Below are 21727 nucleotides of genomic sequence, written 5' to 3' on the forward strand. Positions count from 1 at the left end.
CTCACAAGCTTGTTGCAAACAACTAGCAGGTTCATCATTAAGAACATGATTAAAATTTTACTCCAAGGAGGGCCATTCACGGTGGCACAAGTACCCCGCTAGCTCCCTCGACCTTCAGCACAACTTAGTTATTACGATGAACTCTCAGACATGGAAAGCTATCAAGTCCAACTACACATTCAACTATTTAAATAGAGTTTGTAGTACGGCATAAGCTTTAAAGACAACAATCCACTACTAATTTTAACTTATTCATCCAGCAAGCTTTACCATCTAAATACCTCAAAACATTTGCAAAGAATCAAGTTATCAAAGCTCAATGATCTACAATATTATGCAAGTGTTTCATTATACCACTACCACATGTAGCATTTCCTGAACCGACCAAATAACAATGAACGAAGCAGTTTCAACCTTCGCCATGAACATTAAAAGCTAAGAACGCATGTGTTCATATGAACCAGCGGAGCGTGTCTCTCTCTGATATGTCTTCGACGTATCGATAATTTCTTATGTTCCATGCCACATTATTGATGATATCTACATGTTTTATGCATACTTTACATCATATTTATGCATTTTCTGGAACTAACCTATTAACGAGATGCCGAAGAGCCAGTTGATGTTTTCTGCTGTTTTTGGTTTCAGAAATCCTAGTAAGGAAATATTCTCGGAATTGGACGAAATCAACGCCCAGGGGCCTATTTTCACACGAAGCTTCCAGAAGACCGAAGAGTCAACGAAGTGGGGCCACGAGGCGGCCAGATGATAGGGCGGCGCGGCCCAGGTCTTGGCCGCGCCGACCTGTCTCCTGGGCCCCTCGTGTGGCCCCCTGACCTGCCCTTCCGCCTACAAATAGCCTTCCGCGCGAAACCCCCAGTACCGAGAGCCACGATACGGAAAACCTTCCAGAGACGCCGCCGCCGCCAATCCCATCTCGGGGGATTCAGGAGATCGCCTCTGGCACCCTGCCGGAGAGGGGATTCATCTCCCGGAGGACTCTACATGTAGCGATTCAACCCGGTAGGAATTGAATCTCTGTGCTTATTTGTGCTAGTCCCTGGATCAATCGCTAGCACACACAGTTTAAGATGTAATACCAAGAAACAAAGGTCTTTATTACATCGCATGATCCAGATATTACATAATAATTACAAGTTGCATAGCAAAAGGCTAGCTCAATATCAGAGTTTACAACGAAACATGTCAGCATGGAGTCCTTCATCTTCATGTGCCACAGGCGAGCATGTCGAGTATAGACTCATAACCCTAACCATCGAACCTCACTCGTTCATCAGAATATCTGCAACATAAAACGTTGCAGCCACGCAGGGTCAATACATTTGGAATTGTATTGGCAAATGTCACTATTTGGTGGATATATAAATGGCGCCTAACAACTACGTGCTCATTTGGTAGGTGGAGTTTAGCATCTTTTGCGAAAAGCAATAGTTTCCCTATCTTTTATAAACAATTTTTATTTTTCCAGAAACATCATCTAGGAACATATTAGCATAACCCATGCCGTCGCAAGACGGTTAGCTTCATATGCTCCTAAACATCTACGGACATGCTAGCATAGGCCCATGTAAACACAAGACAACCTAGCTTTGCATGCTCCTAAACCCATTGTTTGTCCCATCAAGTTTTATTATGAAATTGGAATGATGAGATCCTCCAAACAGTTCCAGACTCTAGTTGCTCATAATGTCCATAACCGGGGACACGGCTAAGTACTTAGTTTGACACTCTCGAGAGGCTGTACACATTCCCCACATGACCTAGTCTGTTCTTCTTCCATGATGCGCATTTTGCTCAAATGGACAGATGTCGACTAGGACAAGACCTTTCAGAAGCAATACCTCAACCACAATGGACGCGCTCCGTCCTACCAACACCTACCACCCTCTGTACATTGGGTCGAGTTCTCGCAACCTACTCAATCTAGCCAGAGCCCATATAGCATGTGGTTGTACTGGAAGCTACTAAAACAGGAACACCGGGCTAATCTCTTTGTTCCTGGGTGGCCAACCTCAAGTGTGATGCACACGGTGCTGCCATAGAAATGACCCCGGTGCAACCACTCAACATAAACCAAGCATTGCCACTTACCACCCAGGGGTTCATTATTTTAGGTTGTTTTATTACATAAAACCATACTTTCACAATACCACATATCACATCATGAAATCCCAACCACGCATCTACAATAGCAATGCTAAGCATACTACAGTACGGTGGCGACAAAGAACAAGGCATGGAATCATATGGCTATCCTAAATAGGTTTATTGGCATAGCAATATATAATTTGAAACAACTCCTACACATACATAGCTACTGAAAATAACTACAATGTGCATACAAAAATAATAGGACGGAATAGTGTGTGACACTTGCCTTTTTGGTATCTGAAGAATTCTGCTCTTCTCTCAATCAAAACTCGTAGCTCTCCGTACAACTATAACATACAAGTAACACAACATAAACACACATTCAAACAACAAAATCAAGCAAGACAAACAAAGAGTTGTTATGCATTGTATTTTAGTTTCCATTTAATTTATGAATAAATGAGAAATTGAAGGTATGGCTTGCAGGATATGATTTGAGAATTTGAATGATGAGCTCAATTACTTAGAAAGAGAAGTACCATCAATGACCAATAGAAAAAGACAGATTGGTTACAAAGGTACATACAAAACTAGAATGGTCCATGTGATAAGAATCACATAGATTCCACATGGTGAAAAGTTAGATGCTATTAAGTTACACAAGGGCTTGGGTATGGACTAATGGTATATTTAATTACTCAAATGACTCATTTGTAATTTGAATAGCCCAAGCTTAATAAATATGATCGAATGGCATGAGATTGGATAGACATTAATGGTATTCAAGATGTAGAACAAAGATTCTAAAAGATGTCAGCGTTTCAACACATGTGTAGAGTGTCTCCACAACATTTGCACATGGAAAATCTATAAATAAGATTTGTCACAATTTAATCAAATAACTCATGTGTAGTTTGAATACTGTGAACTAGGAAAATATAATTAGGATAGATATGATCTTGGACATGATGAAATATTTAAATGATTTTGGTAGATGGGTTATTATCATATGACTCACTTTGGGAAAATTGAATTATGAGTTTAAGCTTCAACCTCAATGTTTACAAAAAAATGAATTATGACAATGGTTTCGATGGATATTGACGAGTAATATAGAGGCATTAGAATATGAATGGAACAACATGATCTTTGGACTTTGTGATATGGCTTATAGAAGGATATTACTTTAGAGATGAAACAATGCAAAGTGAATGTATTCAACTAAACTAAACAGAAATTCTACTGGATAGAGAGTTTTGATATGATTCATTTGCATAAGGAATCAATTTAAAATAATTTATAGAATTTAAGTTATGTCGAAACTACTCAAGTCCTCATATTTAGACTTGAATACTTGCAAATAGTTTTATAAGTTTTAGACACTGATGTTAATGGACAGGGGACATCAATAAGTTCCATTTGCAATAGGAATCATTTGATTTAAATTTATATAATTTGAACCATGCATAAAATACTCCAACTTACATATTTAAATTTGAATATTCGAAAACAATTCAAAAGTCATATTTTTTGCATCGATGTCTTCTCCTCATTTTTGTGAGTTCAACGACATATTATTTGTTAGAATCCGAGTTTCCAAACATTAGTTATGAATTTTACAAGATTAAACATGTCGCGGTTAAATTTTAATGTTGTACGAAAAGTTGTCCGGAAAAGTTTATCGGATGGAAAAACTTTCTACACGAAAGTTGTAGATAATTTAATTACAAACTCAACGCAAGAAACGTCACCTAAAACCGAGCTATAGATAATTTGTTATAGAATTTTGAAGTTAGATATGAGCTAGGAGCTGGTACAACTCAAACCGATCGGTCCATTGCCGGTTCATTTAATTGGGCTGACGTGAATGCTCAGATTAGATCTGATGGTTTAAGATGGATCTTCCTTTATCTAATCTGAAACTTCAGACTTAACGATACAATGTGACTATAGCGTTACCGGTTCGCAGTGTTGGAGGACGTTGAGCATGTGGACGGCGCCTGGCTGCGAGCGTCCCAGCGATGCCGCTCCGGTGTTTCTTGGACCCGGTGAAGTGGACGACGACGAGCGGTTCCTTGTGGACGACGACGAGCGGCTTCTTGTGGAGAGACCGTTTGCCACCTTCGTGTCAACTCTCTCTTTCCAGAACGGCGGCTGCTAGTGAATGTAGACTTCGGCGGCGACAAACTCCGGCGATACTCTGGCAAAGAACTGCAAGTATATCTATGCTCTGCCGATGGGGAAAAAGGGTCAGGATAACGTGGTCGACCGAAAAAAAACATAGGGGTAAAAAGGGGAGGCGGGGTGTGCTGCAACCTCGAGTTCGAGCTCAACCGGGCTCTAATGGCAGCGACGGCGGCAGATCTTCGAAAAAAGGATCTAATGGCAGCGACGGTCTTTATCGAAAAAAGATCTTCGACGGTGAAATCTGGCGGCATGGCGGCCTTATTTTTTTAGGGTTTCAAAGGGGAAAGAAAGGAGGAGATGTTGGGGTATTTATAGGAATTTTATTTCGTGCGAAACGAGTAAAGATCGAGCGAGAACCGGAGATTTTGGTGGTTAGTTCTGGAGACGAACTCGTACAGTTCATGGTCTCTGTTGGAGCTAGGGGACGACCTGTCAGGCAGGACCCACGTGCCAGAGAAAAAAAAAGGATTGAAAAAGATGGGGGAGGTTGGTTGCTGCGTGACTGCTTTGGTCTGTTGCGTGGACGTGCACAGCGCTGGTGTTGGCCGGCTTGGCCAGCTTGGCCTGGCCGGTCTGTTTTTTTTTTTTCCTTCTTTCATTCTTCTCTGGTATCTTTTGAATAACTCGATTTAGGCCACCAAATTAATTTAAATAAACTTTGTAAAATTTGTAATCTGCTCAGTATGATTTTTGGGTACTAAAGATTACTCTTGCAGTTTAAAATATAAAAAGGTACATTGTTACACACTTGCCATATAGGCCATTTTGAGAAACAAGAAACATCATTTGGATTTATTGAAATCAATCGATTAATATATTTGCAGAAATTGAAACATTTTTGCGGTTTTATTTCAAACATGGATTTTGATATTGTAGTCGAACACGACTCAATTGACTTTTCTAAAAATAATATTGGTCAAAACCAATTTCAATGAAAATGTTATTATAAATATAAAGTTTCATATGGCTACTTGGGCATTGCTATTTCAAAATAAGGTTTGGGCTTTTTGTCTCAAAATAAGATCTTATATGATTTCAAAATCATAAAATAGAAATAGTTTTGGTTTGGAAATACTTTGAAAACAAATGTTTATATAACTCCAGTTTGGAAACAGGCTTTTAAATAAAACTCAAAAAGTTTTAATTCTTTGTGAAATTTCAACCTAAGACAACAATTCAATCAACTAATTTATTTATTTTTACATTCCAAAATTTGGAAAATTTTGGGATGTTACAGACTACCACCCTTAAAAGGAATCTCGTCCCCGAGATTCGAGAAAGGCTAGAAAGAAAGATGGGTTTGGGATATGTTGGGGTGGGCTACCACCCTTAAAAGAATTTTTGTAGGTAGTCTTAGGTCTTGAGTTTAGGTTAAGATTATCTTGGGTATAACTTGGCACATCCTAAGATATGACTTGACACCAGGTCATCTTTTGAAAACCTCTATGGTTTCCGAGTTAATATCCAATAGGTGGTTGTTTATTCACATGTAGTGAACATCATATCTCTTCAAAGTGACTTGAGTATATTTTTTCCTCTTGGTTAGGCTTCTAATCCTTATGGGATGGTGGTTGAACTAGTTTTGACCTAAGGGGTCACTCTTGAGGTCAAACAGAAGACCGATTTGAGAGTGCCTTAAGGCATCCTTCATGTTCTTACTTGTCGGTATCATTGGAAGTCTTCCACTATTCTTCACTAGTGGTTGGTACTTCAAACTCATTGTAGTCCTACGTGTGACAACACTTGCCTAATATAAGGGTATATTATTCTTGCATCCTAAGGTTCAGGCTCAACGTCATCTCTATGGTAGGTATGTCTCTCTAGACTTACCATTCCTCATAACAAGAGTGAACAATTTGAGTAGTCGTCATGGGGGCCAATCCATGTCGCACCCAATCATTATCTTGTATTTAGTTTGGTTCATCTCGCATTCTAACTCTTGGTCACCCTCGCCAGTTTGACAAAATTTCAATGGAAAATTGAATCAATGTTTCAATTCACATTAGTGAATTGTTTTGAAAACATTTCTATCGATACTTAACTAGGGTTTTACATATCTCACACTCTATGCTTCTTCATCTAGATAGGGAACATCAAGGTTGGTTTCACTAGTGTTATCTTCATGGCGATTTGCCAAGATAATAATTTCGGGGTTGGGTATAGATGAGAATAGATGGAAAAGATCTAAAGAGAATCCCTACCCTCAAAAAAACAGATCAAGGCAATTTATCTTACAAACAAAATCTACCAAGCATTCATCACATCAAGCAAACTAGTTCAAACAAAAACAAAATCTATTATGGTCATACCACAAGTTAGTATGATCACAACTTATTGTAATATCGTTGGTCTAATAAGTGGTGGTCTATTCTATTTCTGCATTCAATGCTTCAACTTCTTCTACTGTTATGGTGTATCTTTCGAATTGTCAAGTATGCATCAAAGTCTTCTCCAAGTTCTTCATTGGCCTTCCATGAAGTTGCATCATGCTGAGTCGAGTAAAAACATATGAAGCATCGATCTTCACACTTAAGGGACTTGTCATCATCAGTCCTTCCTTGATAGATTTCAAGACTTGGGCCATCTAAGGTAAGAGGAAATACTTTTGAAGGTGAAGTAGATGAGAATACAAGAAGTTCAAAATGCAAAATCTTTTTAATAAAAATTGGACTAGATAAATTTTTCATCCTAAGGTCTTCCTATTACTATTTCAAACCTAGGGTCACGAACCTACAGTCAACACAATGCTCTGATACCATCTGTAGCGATTCAACCCGGTAGGAATTGAATCTCTGTGCTTATTTGTGCTAGTCCCTGGATCAATCACTAGCACACACAGTTTAAGATGTAATACCAAGAAACAAAGGTCTTTATTACATCTCATGATCCAGATATTACATAATAATTACAAGTTGCATAGCACAAGGCTAGTTCAATATCAGAGTTTACAATGAAACATGTCATCATGGAGTCCTTCATCTTCATGTGCCACAGGCGAGCATGTCGAGTATAGACTCGTAACCCTAACCATCGAACCTCACTCGTTCATCAGAATATCTGCAACATAAAACGTTGCAGCCACGCAGGGTCAATACATTTGGAATTGTATTGGCAAATGTCACTATTTGGTGGATATATAAATGGCGCCTAACAACTACGTGCTCATTTGGTAGGTGGAGTTTAGCATCTTTTGCGAAAAGCAATAGTTTCCCTATCTTTTATAAACAATTTTTATTTTTCCAGAAACATCATCTAGGAACATATTAGCATAACCCATGCCGTCGCAAGACGGTTAGCTTCATATGCTCCTAAACATCTACGGACATGCTAGCATAGGCCCATGTAAACACAAGACAACCTAGCTTTGCATGATCCTAAACCCATTGTTTGTCCCATCAAGTTTTATTATGAAATTGGAATGATGAGATCCTCCAAACAGTTCCAGACTCTAGTTGCTCATAATGTCCATAACCGGGGACACGGCTAAGTACTTAGTTTGACACTCTCGAGAGGCTGTACACATTCCCCACATGACCTAGTCTGTTCTTCTTCCATGATGCGCATTTTGCTCAAATGGATAGATGTCGACTAGGACAAGACCTTTCAGAAGCAATACCTCAACCACAATGGACGCGCTCCGTCCTACCAACACCTACCACCCTCTGTACATTGGGTCGAGTTCTCGCAACCTACTCAATCTAGCCAGAGCCCATATAGCATGTGGTTGTACTGGAAGCTACTAAAACAGGAACACCGAGCTAATCTCTTTGTTCCTGGGTGGCCAACCTCAAGTGTGATGCACACGGTGCTGCCATAGAAATGACCCCGGTGCAACCACTCAACATAAACCAAGCATTGCCACTTACCACCCAGGGGTTCATTATTTTAGGTTGTTTTATTACATAAAACCATACTTTCACAATACCACATATCACATCATGAAATCCCAACCACGCATCTACAATAGCAATGCTAAGCATACTACAGTACGGTGGCGACAAAGAACAAGGCATGGAATCATATGGCTATCCTAAATAGGTTTATTGGCATAGCAATATATAATTTGAAACAACTCCTACACATACATAGCTACTGAAAATAACTACAATGTGCATACAAAAATAATAGGACGGAATAGTGTGTGACACTTGCCTTTTTGGTATCTGAAGAATTCTGCTCTTCTCTCAATCAAAACTCGTAGCTCTCCGTACAACTATAACATACAAGTAACACAACATAAACACACATTCAAACAACAAAATCAAGCAAGACAAACAAAGAGTTGTTATGCATTGTATTTTAGTTTCCATTTAATTTATGAATAAATGAGAAATTGAAGGTATGGCTTGCAGGATATGATTTGAGAATTTGAATGATGAGCTCAATTACTTAGAAAGAGAAGTACCATCAATGACCAATAGAAAAAGACAGATTGGTTACAAAGGTACATACAAAACTAGAATGGTCCATGTGATAAGAATCACATAGATTCCACATGGTGAAAAGTTAGATGCTATTAAGTTACACAAGGGCTTGGGTATGGACTAATGGTATATTTAATTACTCAAATAACTCATTTGTAATTTGAATAGCCCAAGCTTAATAAATATGATCGAATGGCATGAGATTGGATAGACATTAATGGTATTCAAGATGTAGAACAAAGATTCTAAAAGATGTCAGCGTTTCAACACATGTTTAGAGTGTCTCCACAACATTTGCACATGGAAAATCTATAAATAAGATTTGTCACAATTTAATCAAATAACTCATGTGTAGTTTGAATACTGTGAACTAGGAAAATATAATTAGGATAGATATGATCTTGGACATGATGAAATATTTAAATGATTTTGGTAGATGGGTTATTATCATATGACTCACTTTGGGAAAATTGAATTATGAGTTTAAGCTTCAACCTCAATGTTTACAAAAAAATGAATTATGACAATGGTTTCGATGGATATTGACGAGTAATATAGAGGCATTAGAATATGAATGGAACAACATGATCTTTGGACTTTGTGATATGGCTTATAGAAGGATATTACTTTAGAGATGAAACAATGTAAAGTGAATGTATTCAACTAAGCTAAACAGAAATTCTACTGGATAGAGAGTTTTGATATGATTCATTTGCATAAGGAATCAATTTAAAAATAATTTATAGAATTTAAGTTATGTCGAAACTACTCAAGTCCTCATATTTAGACTTGAATACTTGCAAATAGTTTTATAAGTTTTAGACACTGATGTTAATGGACAGGGGACATCAATAAGTTCCATTTGCAATAGGAATCGTTTGATTTAAATTTATATAATTTGAACCATGCATAAAATACTCCAACTTACATATTTAAATTTGAATATTCGAAAACAATTCAAAAGTCATATTTTTTGCATCGATGTCTTCTCCTCATTTTTGTGAGTTCAACGACATATTATTTGTTAGAATCCGAGTTTCCAAACATTAGTTATGAATTTTACAAGATTAAACATATCGCGGTTAAATTTTAATGTTGTACGAAAAGTTGTCCGGAAAAGTTTATCGGATGGAAAAACTTTCTACACGAAAGTTGTAGATAATTTAATTACAAACTCAACGCAAGAAACGTCACCTAAAACCGAGCTATAGATAATTTGTTATAGAATTTTGAAGTTAGATATGAGCTAGGAGCTGGTACAACTCAAACCGATCGGTCCATTGCCGGTTCATTTAATTGGGCTGACGTGAATGCTCAGATTAGATCTGATGGTTTAAGATGGATCTTCCTTTATCTAATCTGAAACTTCAGACTTAACGATACAATGTGACTATAGCGTTACCGGTTCGCAGTGTTGGAGGACGTTGAGCATGTGGACGGCGCCTGGCTGCGAGCGTCCCAGCGATGCCGCTCCGGTGTTTCTTGGACCCGGTGAAGTGGACGACGACGAGCGGTTCCTTGTGGACGACGACGAGCGGCTCCTTGTGGAGAGACCGTTTGCCACCTTCGTGTCAACTCTCTCTTTCCAGAACGGCGGCTGCTAGTGAATGTAGACTTCAGCGGCGACAAACTCCGGCGATACTCTGGCAAAGAACTGCAAGTATATCTATGCTCTGCCGATGGGGAAAAAGGGTCAGGATAACGTGGTCGACCGAAAAAAAACATAGGGATAAAAAGGGGAGGCGGGGTGTGCTGCAACCTCGAGTTCGAGCTCAACCGGGCTCTAATGGCAGCGACGGCGGCAGATCTTCGAAAAAAGGATCTAATGGCGGCGACGGTCTTTATCGAAAAAAGATCTTCGACGGTGAAATCTGGCTGCATGGCGGCCTTATTTTTTTAGGGTTTCAGAGGGGAAAGAAAGGAGGAGATGTTGGGGTATTTATAGGAATTTTATTTCGTGCGAAACGAGTAAAGATCGAGCGAGAACCGGAGATTTTGGTGGTTAGTTCTGGAGACGAACTCGTACAGTTCATGGTCTCTGTTGGAGCTAGGGGACGACCTGTCAGGCAGGACCCACGTGCCAGAGAAAAAAAAAGGATTGAAAAAGATGGGGGAGGTTGGTTGCTGCGTGACTGCTTTGGTCTGTTGCGTGGACGTGCACAGCGCTGGTGTTGGCCGGCTTGGCCAGCTTGGCCTGGCCGGTCTGTTTTTTTTTTCCTTCTTTCATTCTTCTCTGGTATCTTTTGAATAACTCGATTTAGGCCACCAAATTAATTTAAATAAACTTTGTAAAATTTGTAATCTGCTCAGTATGATTTTTGGGTACTAAAGATTACTCTTGCAGTTTAAAATATAAAAAGGTACATTGTTACACACTTGCCATATAGGCCATTTTGAGAAACAAGAAACATCATTTGGATTTATTGAAATCAATCGATTAATATATTTGCAGAAATTGAAACATTTTTGCGGTTTTATTTCAAACATGGATTTTGATATTGTAGTCAAAAATGACTCAATTGACTTTTCTAAAAATAATATTGGTCAAAACCAATTTCAATGAAAATGTTATTATAAATATAAAGTTTCATATGGCTACTTGGGCATTGCTATTTCAAAATAAGGTTTGGGCTTTTTGTCTCAAAATAAGATCTTATATGATTTCAAAATCATAAAATAGAAATAGTTTTGGTTTGGAAATACTTTGAAAACAAATGTTTATATAACTCCAGTTTGGAAAAAGGCTTTTAAATAAAACTCAAAAAGTTTTAATTCTTTGTGAAATTTCAACCTAAGACAACAATTCAATCAACTAATTTATTTATTTTTACATTCCAAAATTTGGAAAATTTTGGGATGTTACACTACACCGCCATGGTCGCCTCCGGAGTAGGGATGGCACCCGCAGGGTATGGGTACGGGTAGAGCCATCCCATACCCATACCCGTCGCCTTCAATCTTACCCATCACCCGTACCCGTACCCGTCAATGGGTACAAGTTTTTCCCATGCCCGTCACCCGGTTGGGTAAATGGGTACCCGCGGTTAAAAAATACCCGCACTTACAACATATCAAATTGTCCAAAAAATATGAAATGAGGTAAAGAGATCTTAAAAGGGGATCTAATCCTCACTAACCTACCAGCGATTGTCAGATGAGAATGCGTGAGGTTTAACCAAACAATGTGAAGGCGTGGTTAGGGGAAATTAAGTAGTTCAGAACATTACAGCCGCTCACTTGCCAAATTTATATGGGTAAATAGGTACGCGGGTATGGGTTGTACAATCCCATACCCGTACCCACTCTACCCGATGGGTATGATATTTTCCCATTTACAAACCCATGGTTAATATTTTGTCCCATACCCATATTCTTATTGGGTTTTTACCCGGCGGGTACGCGGGTCATGGGTACCCATTGCCATCCCTACTCCGGAGTGATGAGTGAGTAGTTCACCCCTGGACTATGGGTCCATAGCAGTAGCTAGATGGTTGTCTTCTCCTCATTGTGCTTAATTGTCGGATCTTGTGAGTTGCCAAACATGATCAAGATCATCTATCTGTAATGCTATATGATTGTGTTTGTTGGGATCCGATGAATAGAGGATACCATGTTATGTTGATTATCAATTTATACCTATGTGTTGTTTATGATCTTGCATGCTCTCCGTTACTGGTAGATGCTCTGGCCAAGTTGATGCTAGTAACTCAAAGAGGGAGTATTTATGCTCGATAGTGGGTTCATGTCTCCGTGAATCTGGGGGAGTGACAAGAGCCCCTAAGGTTATGGATGTGCTGTTGCCACTAGGGATAAAACATTGATGCTATGTCCGAGGATGTAGTTATTGATTACATTACGCGCAATACTTAATGCAATTGTCTGTTGTTAGCAACTTAATACTGGAGGGGGTTCGGATGATAACCTGAAGGTGGACTTTTTAGGCATAGATGCATGCTGGATAGCGGTCTATGTACTTTGTCGTAATGCCCAATTAAATCTCACTATACTCATCATATCATGTATGTGCATGGTCATGCCCTCTCTATTTATCAATTGCCCAACTGTAATTTGTTCACCCAACATGCTATTTATCTTATGGGAGAGACACCACTAGTGAACTGTGGACCCCGGTCCAATTCTTTACATCTGAAATACAATCTACTGCAATACTTGTTCTACTGTTCTCTGCAAACAATCATCATCCACACTATACATCTAATTCTTTGTTACAACAAGCCGGTGAGATTGACAACCTCACTGTTTCATTGGGGCAAAGTACTTGGTTTGTGTTGTGCAGGTTCCACGTTGGCGCCGGAATCCCTAGTGTTGCACCGCACTACATCTCACCGCCATCAACCTTCAACGTGCTTCTTGACTCCTACTGGTTCGATAAACCTTGGTTTCTAACTGAGGGAAACTTACTGATGTACGCATCACACCTTCCACTTGGGGTTCCCAACGGTCGCGTGTTGTACGCGTGTCAAGCTAAATTTCTGGCGCCGTTGCCGGGGATCTGAAGAAAAGTTACATCACAAAGATCTCTGACTCCCACGTCAACTACACGCCATCAAAGAAATTTCTGTCGCCGTTGCCGGGGAGATCAAGACACGCTGCAAGGGGAGTCTCCACATCCCAATCTCTTTACTTTGTTTTTGTCTTGCTTTATTTTATTTACTATTTTGTTTGCTGCACTAAATCAAAATACAAAAAAATTAGCTGCTAGTTTTACTTTATTTGCTATCTTGTTCGCTATATCAAAAACACAAAAAAAAAAGTTGCTAGTTTTACTTTACTTGCGATCTTGTTTGCACTCCATATTAAAAACACACAAAAAAATTAGTTACTCGCATTTACTTTATTTTTATTATCATGACTAGTCCCGTAGTTGTTACTCTATCACCTGAGGAATAAATCTTCACTTTTAAACAAGGAGGTGAAGAGAATTTTAAAGAAGCTTGGTCTAGAATTTTTGAGTCTTATAGTAAAACTGAACCTAAAATGACCTTAAGTTTGCTTCTTAGTAACTTTTATTTTGGGCTTATTCTTCGCTATAGATATGCCTTGGATGCTGTAGTGGGAGGAGATTTCCTTCATTGTGATGGGGATCAAGCTTTTAATGCCATAAGGAAATTGATTACATCATTTAGCTCCGATAATAATTTTGATCCATCTCATGCTAGCATGCATAATAGATTAAACACCATTGAAACAAATATATCCTGCTTAAAAGAAGTGTATAACCAAATTCGCGAATACTATGATTATGTTCCATTAAGCTTCGAACCTTCAATGTGGGTGCCTACCGTTAAAGCTACTATTGGTGGTGAAACTTTTCCTGCTCGTTGTGATATTATGTCTGAGTTTTGCCTTATGCCTAAAAGTATTTATGAATCTTTGACACTTTGGGAACTTACTGAAGGGGGAGAAGAAATAACTCTTACAGATAACTCTGTTATAATTCCTAAGGGTATAGCTGAAGGTGTTTTCACAACCTTTCTTGGAAGGACGGTATCCACTGATTATCTCGTTATTGAATGTGTAGGGACAGGACAAATCACGCTTGGAAGATCCCTGCTGAAACTCATGGGAGCAGTCATAGATGTTGAGAAAGGCACTCTAAATTTTACCTCTACACCCGGATGTGGTCATGTATTCCCTAGACCAAAGAGTAGGAATAAGAGTAAGAAGGGTAAGAGCAACACCCCTGGTAAGAATGTCAACGCATCATTTCTTGATAATACTTCATACACACTTTCTGCGCCTAGCTGAAAGGCGTTAAAGAAAAGCGCTTATGGGAGACAACCCATGTTTTTACTACAGTATTTTATTTTATATTTGAGTCTTGGAAGTTGTTTACTACTGTAGCAACCTCTCCTTATCTTAGTTTTGTGCTTTGTTGTGCCAAGTAAAGTCGTTGATAGTAAGGTTCATACTAGATTTGGATTAATGTGCAGAAACAGATTTCTTTGCTGTCACGAATCTTGGAAAAATTCTCTGTAGGTAACTCAGACAATTATGCCAATTTACGTGAGTGATCCTCAGATATGTACGCAACTTTCATTCAATTTGAGCATTTTAATTTGAGCAAGTCTGGTGCCTCAATAAAATTCGTCTTTACAAACTTATCTGTTTTGACAGATTCTGCCTTTTATTTCGCATTGCCTGTTTTGATATGTTCGATGGATTTTTCGATTCCATTGACTTTCAGTAGCTTTGTGCAATGTCCAGAAGTGTTAAGAATGATTATGTCACCTCTGAACATGTATATTTTGATTGTGCACTAACCCTCTAATGAGTTGTTTTGAGTTTGGTGTGGAGGAAGTTTTCAAGGATCAAGAGAGGGAGATGATACAACATGATCAAGGAGAGTGAAAGCTCTAAGCTTGGGGATGCCCCGGTGGTTCACCCCTGCATATATCAAGAAGACTCAAGCGTCTAAGCTTGGGGATGCCCAAGGCATTCCCTTCTTCATCGACAACATTATCAGGTTCCTCACCTGAAACTATATTTTTATTCGATCACATCTTATGTGCTTTGCTTGGAGCGTCGGTTTGTTTTTGTTTTTGTTTTGTTTGAATAAAATGGATCCTAGCATTCTTTGTGTGGGAGAGAGACACGCTCCGCTGTTGCATATGGACAAATATGTCCTTAGGCTTTACTCATAGTATTCATGGCGAAGTTTCTTCTTCGTTAAATTGTTGTATGGTTGGAATTGGAAATGTTACATGTAGTAATTTGCTATAATGTCTTGGATAATGTGATACTTGGCAATTGTTGTGCTCATGTTTAAGCTCTTGCATCATATACTTTGCACCTATTAATGAAGAAATATATAGAGCTTGCTAAAATTTGGTTTGCATAATTGGTCTCTCTAAGGTCTAGATAATTTCTAGTATTGAGTTTGAACAACAAGGAAGACGGTGTAGAGTCTTATAATGTTTACAATATGTATTTTATGTGAGTTTTGCTGCACCGCTTCATCCTTGTGTTTGTTTCAAATAGCCTTGCGAGCCTAAACCTTGTATCGAGAGGGAATACTTCTCATGCATCCAAAATTCTTGAGCCAACCACTATGCCATTTGTGTCCACCATACCTACCTACTACATGGTATTTCTCCGCCATTCCAAAGTAAATTGCTTGAGTGCTACCTTTAAACAATTCAAAATTTATTACCTCTGATTTGTGTCAATGTTTTATAGCTCATGAGGAAGTATGTGGTGTTTATCTTTCAATCTTGTTGGGCAACTTTCACCAATGGACTAGTGGCTTCATCCGCTTATCCAATAATTTTGCAAAAAGAGCTGGCAATGGGATTCCCAGTCCCAAATTAATTAACAAAAATAGACACTCCTCCATGGTATGTGATTGTTGGATTCGGTTAGCCATGGCTTGAGAAAGCAAAGGTGGGGAGGAGTGTCATCATAATTAAACTAAAATAAAAAGGCACTCCTTCATGGTATGATATTGTTGGCAGGCACTGATACGTCTCCGACATATCGATAATTTCTTATGTTCCATGCCACATTATTGATGATATCTACATGTTTTATGCACACTTTATGTCATATTCGTGTATTTTCTGGAACTAACCTATTAACAAGATGCCGAAGTGCCAGTTCCTGTTTTCTGCTGTTTTTGGTTTCAGAAATCCTAGTAACGAAATATTCTCGGAATTGGACGAAATCAACGCCCAGGTTCCTATTTTGCCCGGAAGCATCCAGAACACACGAGAACCGCCTGAGAGGGGGCACAGGCCCACCAAACCCTAGGCCGGCGCGGCCAGGGGGGGGCCCGCGCCCCCCTATAGTGTCGGCGCCCCTTCGACCTTCTGACGCCGCCTCTTCGCCTATATAAAGCCCCTGGACCTAAAACCTCGGGACGGAAAAGCCACGGTACGAGAAACCTTCCAGAGCCGCCGCCATCGCGAAGCCAAGATCTGGGGGACAGGAGTCTCTGTTCCGGCACGCCGCCGGGACGGGGAAGTGCCCCCGGAAGGCTCCTCCATCGACACCACCGCCATCTTCATCACCGCTGCTGTCTCCCATGAGGAGGGAGTAGTTCTCCATCGAGGCTCGGGGCTGTACCGGTAGCTATGTGGTTCATCTCTCTCCTATGTACTTCAATACAATAATCTCATGAGCTGCCTTACATGATTGAGATTCATATGATGATGCTTGTAATCTAGATGTCGTTATGCTAGTCAAGTGAATTTTACTTATGTGATCTCCGGAGACTCCTTGTCCCACGTGTGTAAAGGTGACAGTGTGTGCACCGTGTGGGTCTCTTAGGCTATATTTCACAGAATACTTATTCACTGTTATGAATGGCATAGTGAAGTGCTTATTTATATGTCTTTATGATTGCAATGTGTTTTGTATCACAATTTATCTATGTGCTACTCTAGTAATGTTATTAAAGTAGTTTTATTCCTCCTGCACGGTGTAATGGTGACAGTGTGTGCATCCGTGTTAGTACTTGGCGTAGGCTATGATTATGATCTCTTGTAGATTATGAAGTTAACTATTGCTATGATAGTATTGATGTGATCTATGCCTCCTTTCTTAGCATGAAGGTGACAGTGTGCATGCTACGTTAGTACTTGGTTTAGTTGTGTTGATCTATCTTACACTCTAAGGTTATTTAAATATGAACATTGAATTGTGGAGCTTGTTAACTCCGGCATTGAGGGTTCGTGTAATCCTACGCAATGTGTTCATCATCCAACGAGAGAGTGTAGAGTATGCATTTATCTATTCTGTTATGTGATCAATGTTGAGAGTGTCCACTAGTGAAAGTCTGATCCCTAGGCCTTGTTCCTAAATACTGCTATCGCTGCTTGTTTACTGTTTTACTGTGTTACTACTGATGCGTTACTACTGCTTGTTTACTGTCCTGGGCAAAGCACTTTTCTGGTGCCGTTGCTACTTATTCATACCACCTGTATTTCACTATCTCTTCGCCGAACTAGTGCACCTATTAGGTGTGTTGGGGACACAAGAGACTTCTTGCTTTGTGGTTGCAGGGTTGCATGAGAGGGATATCTTTGACCTCTTCCTCCCTGAGTTCGATAAACCTTGGGTGATCCACTTAAGGGAAAACTTGCTGCTGTTCTACAAACCTCTGCTCTTGGAGGCCCAACACTGTCTACAGGAAAAGGAGGGGGGCGTAGACATCAAGCTATTTTCTGGCGCCGTTGCCGGGGAGGAAAGGTAAAAGGTACTCACACTCCGGATCTCGGCTACTAAGCTATTTTCCGGCGCCGTAAGTACTCGAAGCTATTTCCTTTAGATCCTGCAATTGCATCTTTTTGTTTCTTGTTTACACTAGTAAGGCATAATGGACAACAATGAGCTTCTTATTCTATTTCCTGATTTAAGACATGGATGGTTTGATCCGAAAATTAAAAAACCCATGGAACATATTAGCATGAACACATTGAACACCATTGTTGCTAATGATATGAAAAATTCTAAGCTTGGGGAAGCTGGTTTTGATGAGCATGATATTTTTAGTCCCCCGGGCATTGAGGAGAAAATTTTCTTTGATGATACTTTACCTCCTATTTATGATGATTATAATGATAGCCACTTTGTTGAATTTGCTCCCACTACAACTAATAAAATTGATTATGCTTATGTGGAGAGTAGTAATAATTTTATGCATGAGACTCATGATAAGAATGTTTCATTTGATAGTTATATTGTTGAGTTTGCTCATGATGCTACTGGATATTATTATGAGAGAGGAAAATATGGTTGTAGAAATTTTCATGTTACTAAAACACCTCTCTATGTGCTGAAATTTTTGAAACTACACTTGTTTTATCTTCCTGATCTTGTCACTTTGCTCTTCATGAATTTATTTGTGTACAAGATTCCTTTTCATAGGAAGCATGTTAGACTTAAATGTGTTTTGAATTTGCCTCTTGATGCTCTCTTTTGCTTCAAATGCTATTTCTTGCGAGTGCATCATTAAAACTGCTGAGCCCATCTTAATGGCTATAAAGAAAGAACTTCTTGGGAGATAACCCATGTGTTATTTTGCTACATTACTTTGTTTTATATTTGTGTCTTGGAAGTTGTTTACTACTGTAGCAACCTCTCCTTACCTTAGTCTTGTGTTTTGTTGTGCCAAGTGAAGCCTCTAATCGAAGGTTGATACTAGATTTGGATTTCTGCGCAGAAACAGATTTCTATCTGTCACGAATCTGGGCTGTTTTCTCTGTAGGCAACTCAGAAAAATATGCCAATTTACGTGCGTGTTCCTCAGATATGTACGCAACTTTCATTAGTTTTGAGTTTTCTGATCTGAGCAACGTAAGTATTTATTAAAAATTCGTATTTACGGACTGTTCTGTTTTGACAGATTCTGCCTTTTATTTCGCATTGCTTCTTCGCTGTGTTGGGTGGATTTCTTTGTTCCATTACCTTCCAGTAGCTTTGAGCAATGTCCAGAAGTGTTAAGAATGATTGTGTCACCTCTGAACATGTGAGTTTTTGATTATGTACTAACCCCTCTAATGAAGTTTATGAGAAGTTTGGTGTGAAGGAAGTTTTCAAGGGTCAAGAGAGGAGGATGATATACTATGATCAAGAAGAGTGAAAAGTCTAAGCTTGGGGATGCCCCGGTGGTTCATCCCTGCATATTTCAAGAAGACTCAAGCATCTAAGCTTGGGGATGCCCAAGGCATCCCCTTCTTCATCAACAAATTATCAGGTTCCTTCTCTTGAAACTATATTTTTATTCGGTCACATCTTATGTGCTTTACTTGGAGCGTCTGTGTGCTTTTGTTTTTGTTTTTGTTTGAATAAATGCTTGTGTGGGAGAGAGACACGCTCCACTGGTTCGTATGAACACATGTGTTCTTAGCTTTTAATTTTCATGGCAAAGGTTGAAACTGCTTCGTTAATTGCTATATGGTTGGAAACGGAAAATGATACATGTAGTAATTGCTATAATGTCTTGGATAATGTGATACTTGGCAATTGTTGTGCTCATGTTTAAGCTCTTGCATCATATACTTTGCACCTATTATTTAAGAAATACATAGAGCATGCTAAAATTTGGTTTGCATATTTGGTCTCTCTAAAGTCTAGATAATTTCTAGTATTGAGTTTGAACAACAAGGAAGACGGTGTAGAGTCTTATAATGTTTAAAATGTGTCTTTTATGTGAGTTTTGCTGCACCAGTTCATCCTTGTGTTTGTTTCAAATAGCCTTGCTAGCCTAAACCTTGTATCGAGAGGGAATACTTCTCATGCATCCAAATACTTGAGCCAACCACTATGCCATTTGTGTCCACCATACCTACCTACTACATGGTATTTCTCCGCCATTCCAAAGTAAATTGCTTGAAGTGCTACCTTTAAATTTCTATCCTCTACCTTTGCAATATATAGCTCATGGGACAAATAGCTTAAAAACTATTGTGCTATTGAATATGTACTTATGCACTTTATCTCTTATTAAGTTGCTTGTTGTGCGATAACCATGTTCCTGGGGACGCCATCAACTACTCTTTGTTGAATATCATGTGAGTTGCTATGCATGTTCGTCTTGTCTGAAGTAAGGGCGATCTACCACCTTATGGTTAGAGCGTGCATATTGTTAGAGAAGAACATTGGGCCGCTAACTAAAGCCATGATCCATGGTGGAAGTTTCAGTTTTGGACATATATCCTCAATCTCATATGAGAAAATTAATTGTTGCTACATGCTTATGCATAAAAGAGGAGTCCATTATCTATTGTCTATGTTGTCCCGGTATGGATGTCTAAGTTGAGAATAATCAATAGCGAGAAATCCGATGCGAGCTTTCTCCTTAGACTTTTGTACAGGCGGCATAGAGGTACCCCTTTGTGACACTTGGTTAAAACATGTGCATTGCGATGATCCCGGTAGTCCAAGCTAATTAGGACAAGGTGCGGGCACTATTAGTATACTATGCATGAGGCTTGCAACTTGTAAGATATAATTTACATGATACATATGCTTTATTACTATCGTTGACAAAATTGTTTCTTGTTTTGAAAATCAAAGCTCTAGCACAAATATAGCAATCGATGCTTTCCTCTTTGAAGGACCATTCTTTTACTTTTATTGTTGAGTCAGTTCACCTATTTCTCTCCATCTCAAGAAGCAAACACTTGTGTGAACTGTGCATTGATTCCTACATATTTGCGTATTGCATTTGTTATATTGATTTGCATTGACAACTATCCATGAGATATACATGTTACAAGTTGAAAGCAACCGCTGAAACTTCATCTTCCTTTGTGTTGCTTCAATGCTTTTACTATGAATTTTTGCTTTATGAGTTAACTCTTATGCAAGACTTATTGATGCTTGTCTTGAAGTACTATTCATGAAAAGTCTTTGCTATATGATTCACTTGTTTACTCATGTCATATACATTGTTTTGATCGCTGCATTCATTACATATGTTTACAAATAGTATGATCAAGGTTATGATGGCATGTCACTCCAGAAATTATCTTTGTTATCGTTTTACCTGCTCGGGACGAGCAGAACTAAGCTTGGGGATGCTGATACGTCTCCGACGTATCGATAATTTCTTATGTTCCATGCCACATTATTGATGATATCTACATGTTTTATGCACACTTTATGTCATATTCGTGCATTTTCTGGAACTAACCTATTAACAAGATGCCGAAGTGCCAGTTCCTGTTTTCTGCTGTTTTTGGTTTCAGAAATCCTAGTAACGAAATATTCTCGGAATTGGACGAAATCAACGCCCAGGTTCCTATTTTGCCCGGAAGCATCCAGAACACACGAGAACCGCCAGAGAGGGGGCACAGGCCCACCAAACCCTAGGCCGGCGCGGCCAGGGGGGGCCCGCGCCCCCCTATAGTGTCGGCGCCCCTTCGACCTTCTGACGCCGCCTCTTCGCCTATATAAAGCCCCTGGACCTAAAACCTCGGGACGGAAAAGCCACGGTACGAGAAACCTTCCAGAGCCGCCGCCATCGCGAAGCCAAGATC

The 21727-nt window shown here is 39.3% G+C and overlaps 2 long non-coding RNA genes across 2 annotated transcripts; both read right to left on the reverse strand.

Moving 5' to 3' along the window:
• Positions 1-1094: 1094 nt before the first annotated feature.
• Positions 1095-4780, reverse strand: LOC127305939 (uncharacterized). Its single transcript, XR_007854241.2, has 4 exons — positions 4429-4780; positions 4072-4342; positions 2399-2459; positions 1095-1303 (listed from the first exon to the last, which is right to left on the reverse strand). It is a non-coding gene; the product is annotated as an uncharacterized lncRNA (long non-coding RNA).
• Positions 4781-7091: 2311 nt separating this feature from the next.
• LOC139832153 (uncharacterized) lies at positions 7092-10618 on the reverse strand. Its single transcript, XR_011746821.1, has 4 exons — positions 10483-10618; positions 10126-10396; positions 8452-8512; positions 7092-7356 (listed from the first exon to the last, which is right to left on the reverse strand). It is a non-coding gene; the product is annotated as an uncharacterized lncRNA (long non-coding RNA).
• Between the last annotated feature and the right edge of the window lie 11109 nt (positions 10619-21727).

The sequence above is a fragment of the Lolium perenne genome, chromosome 6 (assembly GCF_019359855.2).
Source record: "Lolium perenne isolate Kyuss_39 chromosome 6, Kyuss_2.0, whole genome shotgun sequence".
NCBI lineage: Eukaryota > Viridiplantae > Streptophyta > Magnoliopsida > Poales > Poaceae > Lolium > Lolium perenne.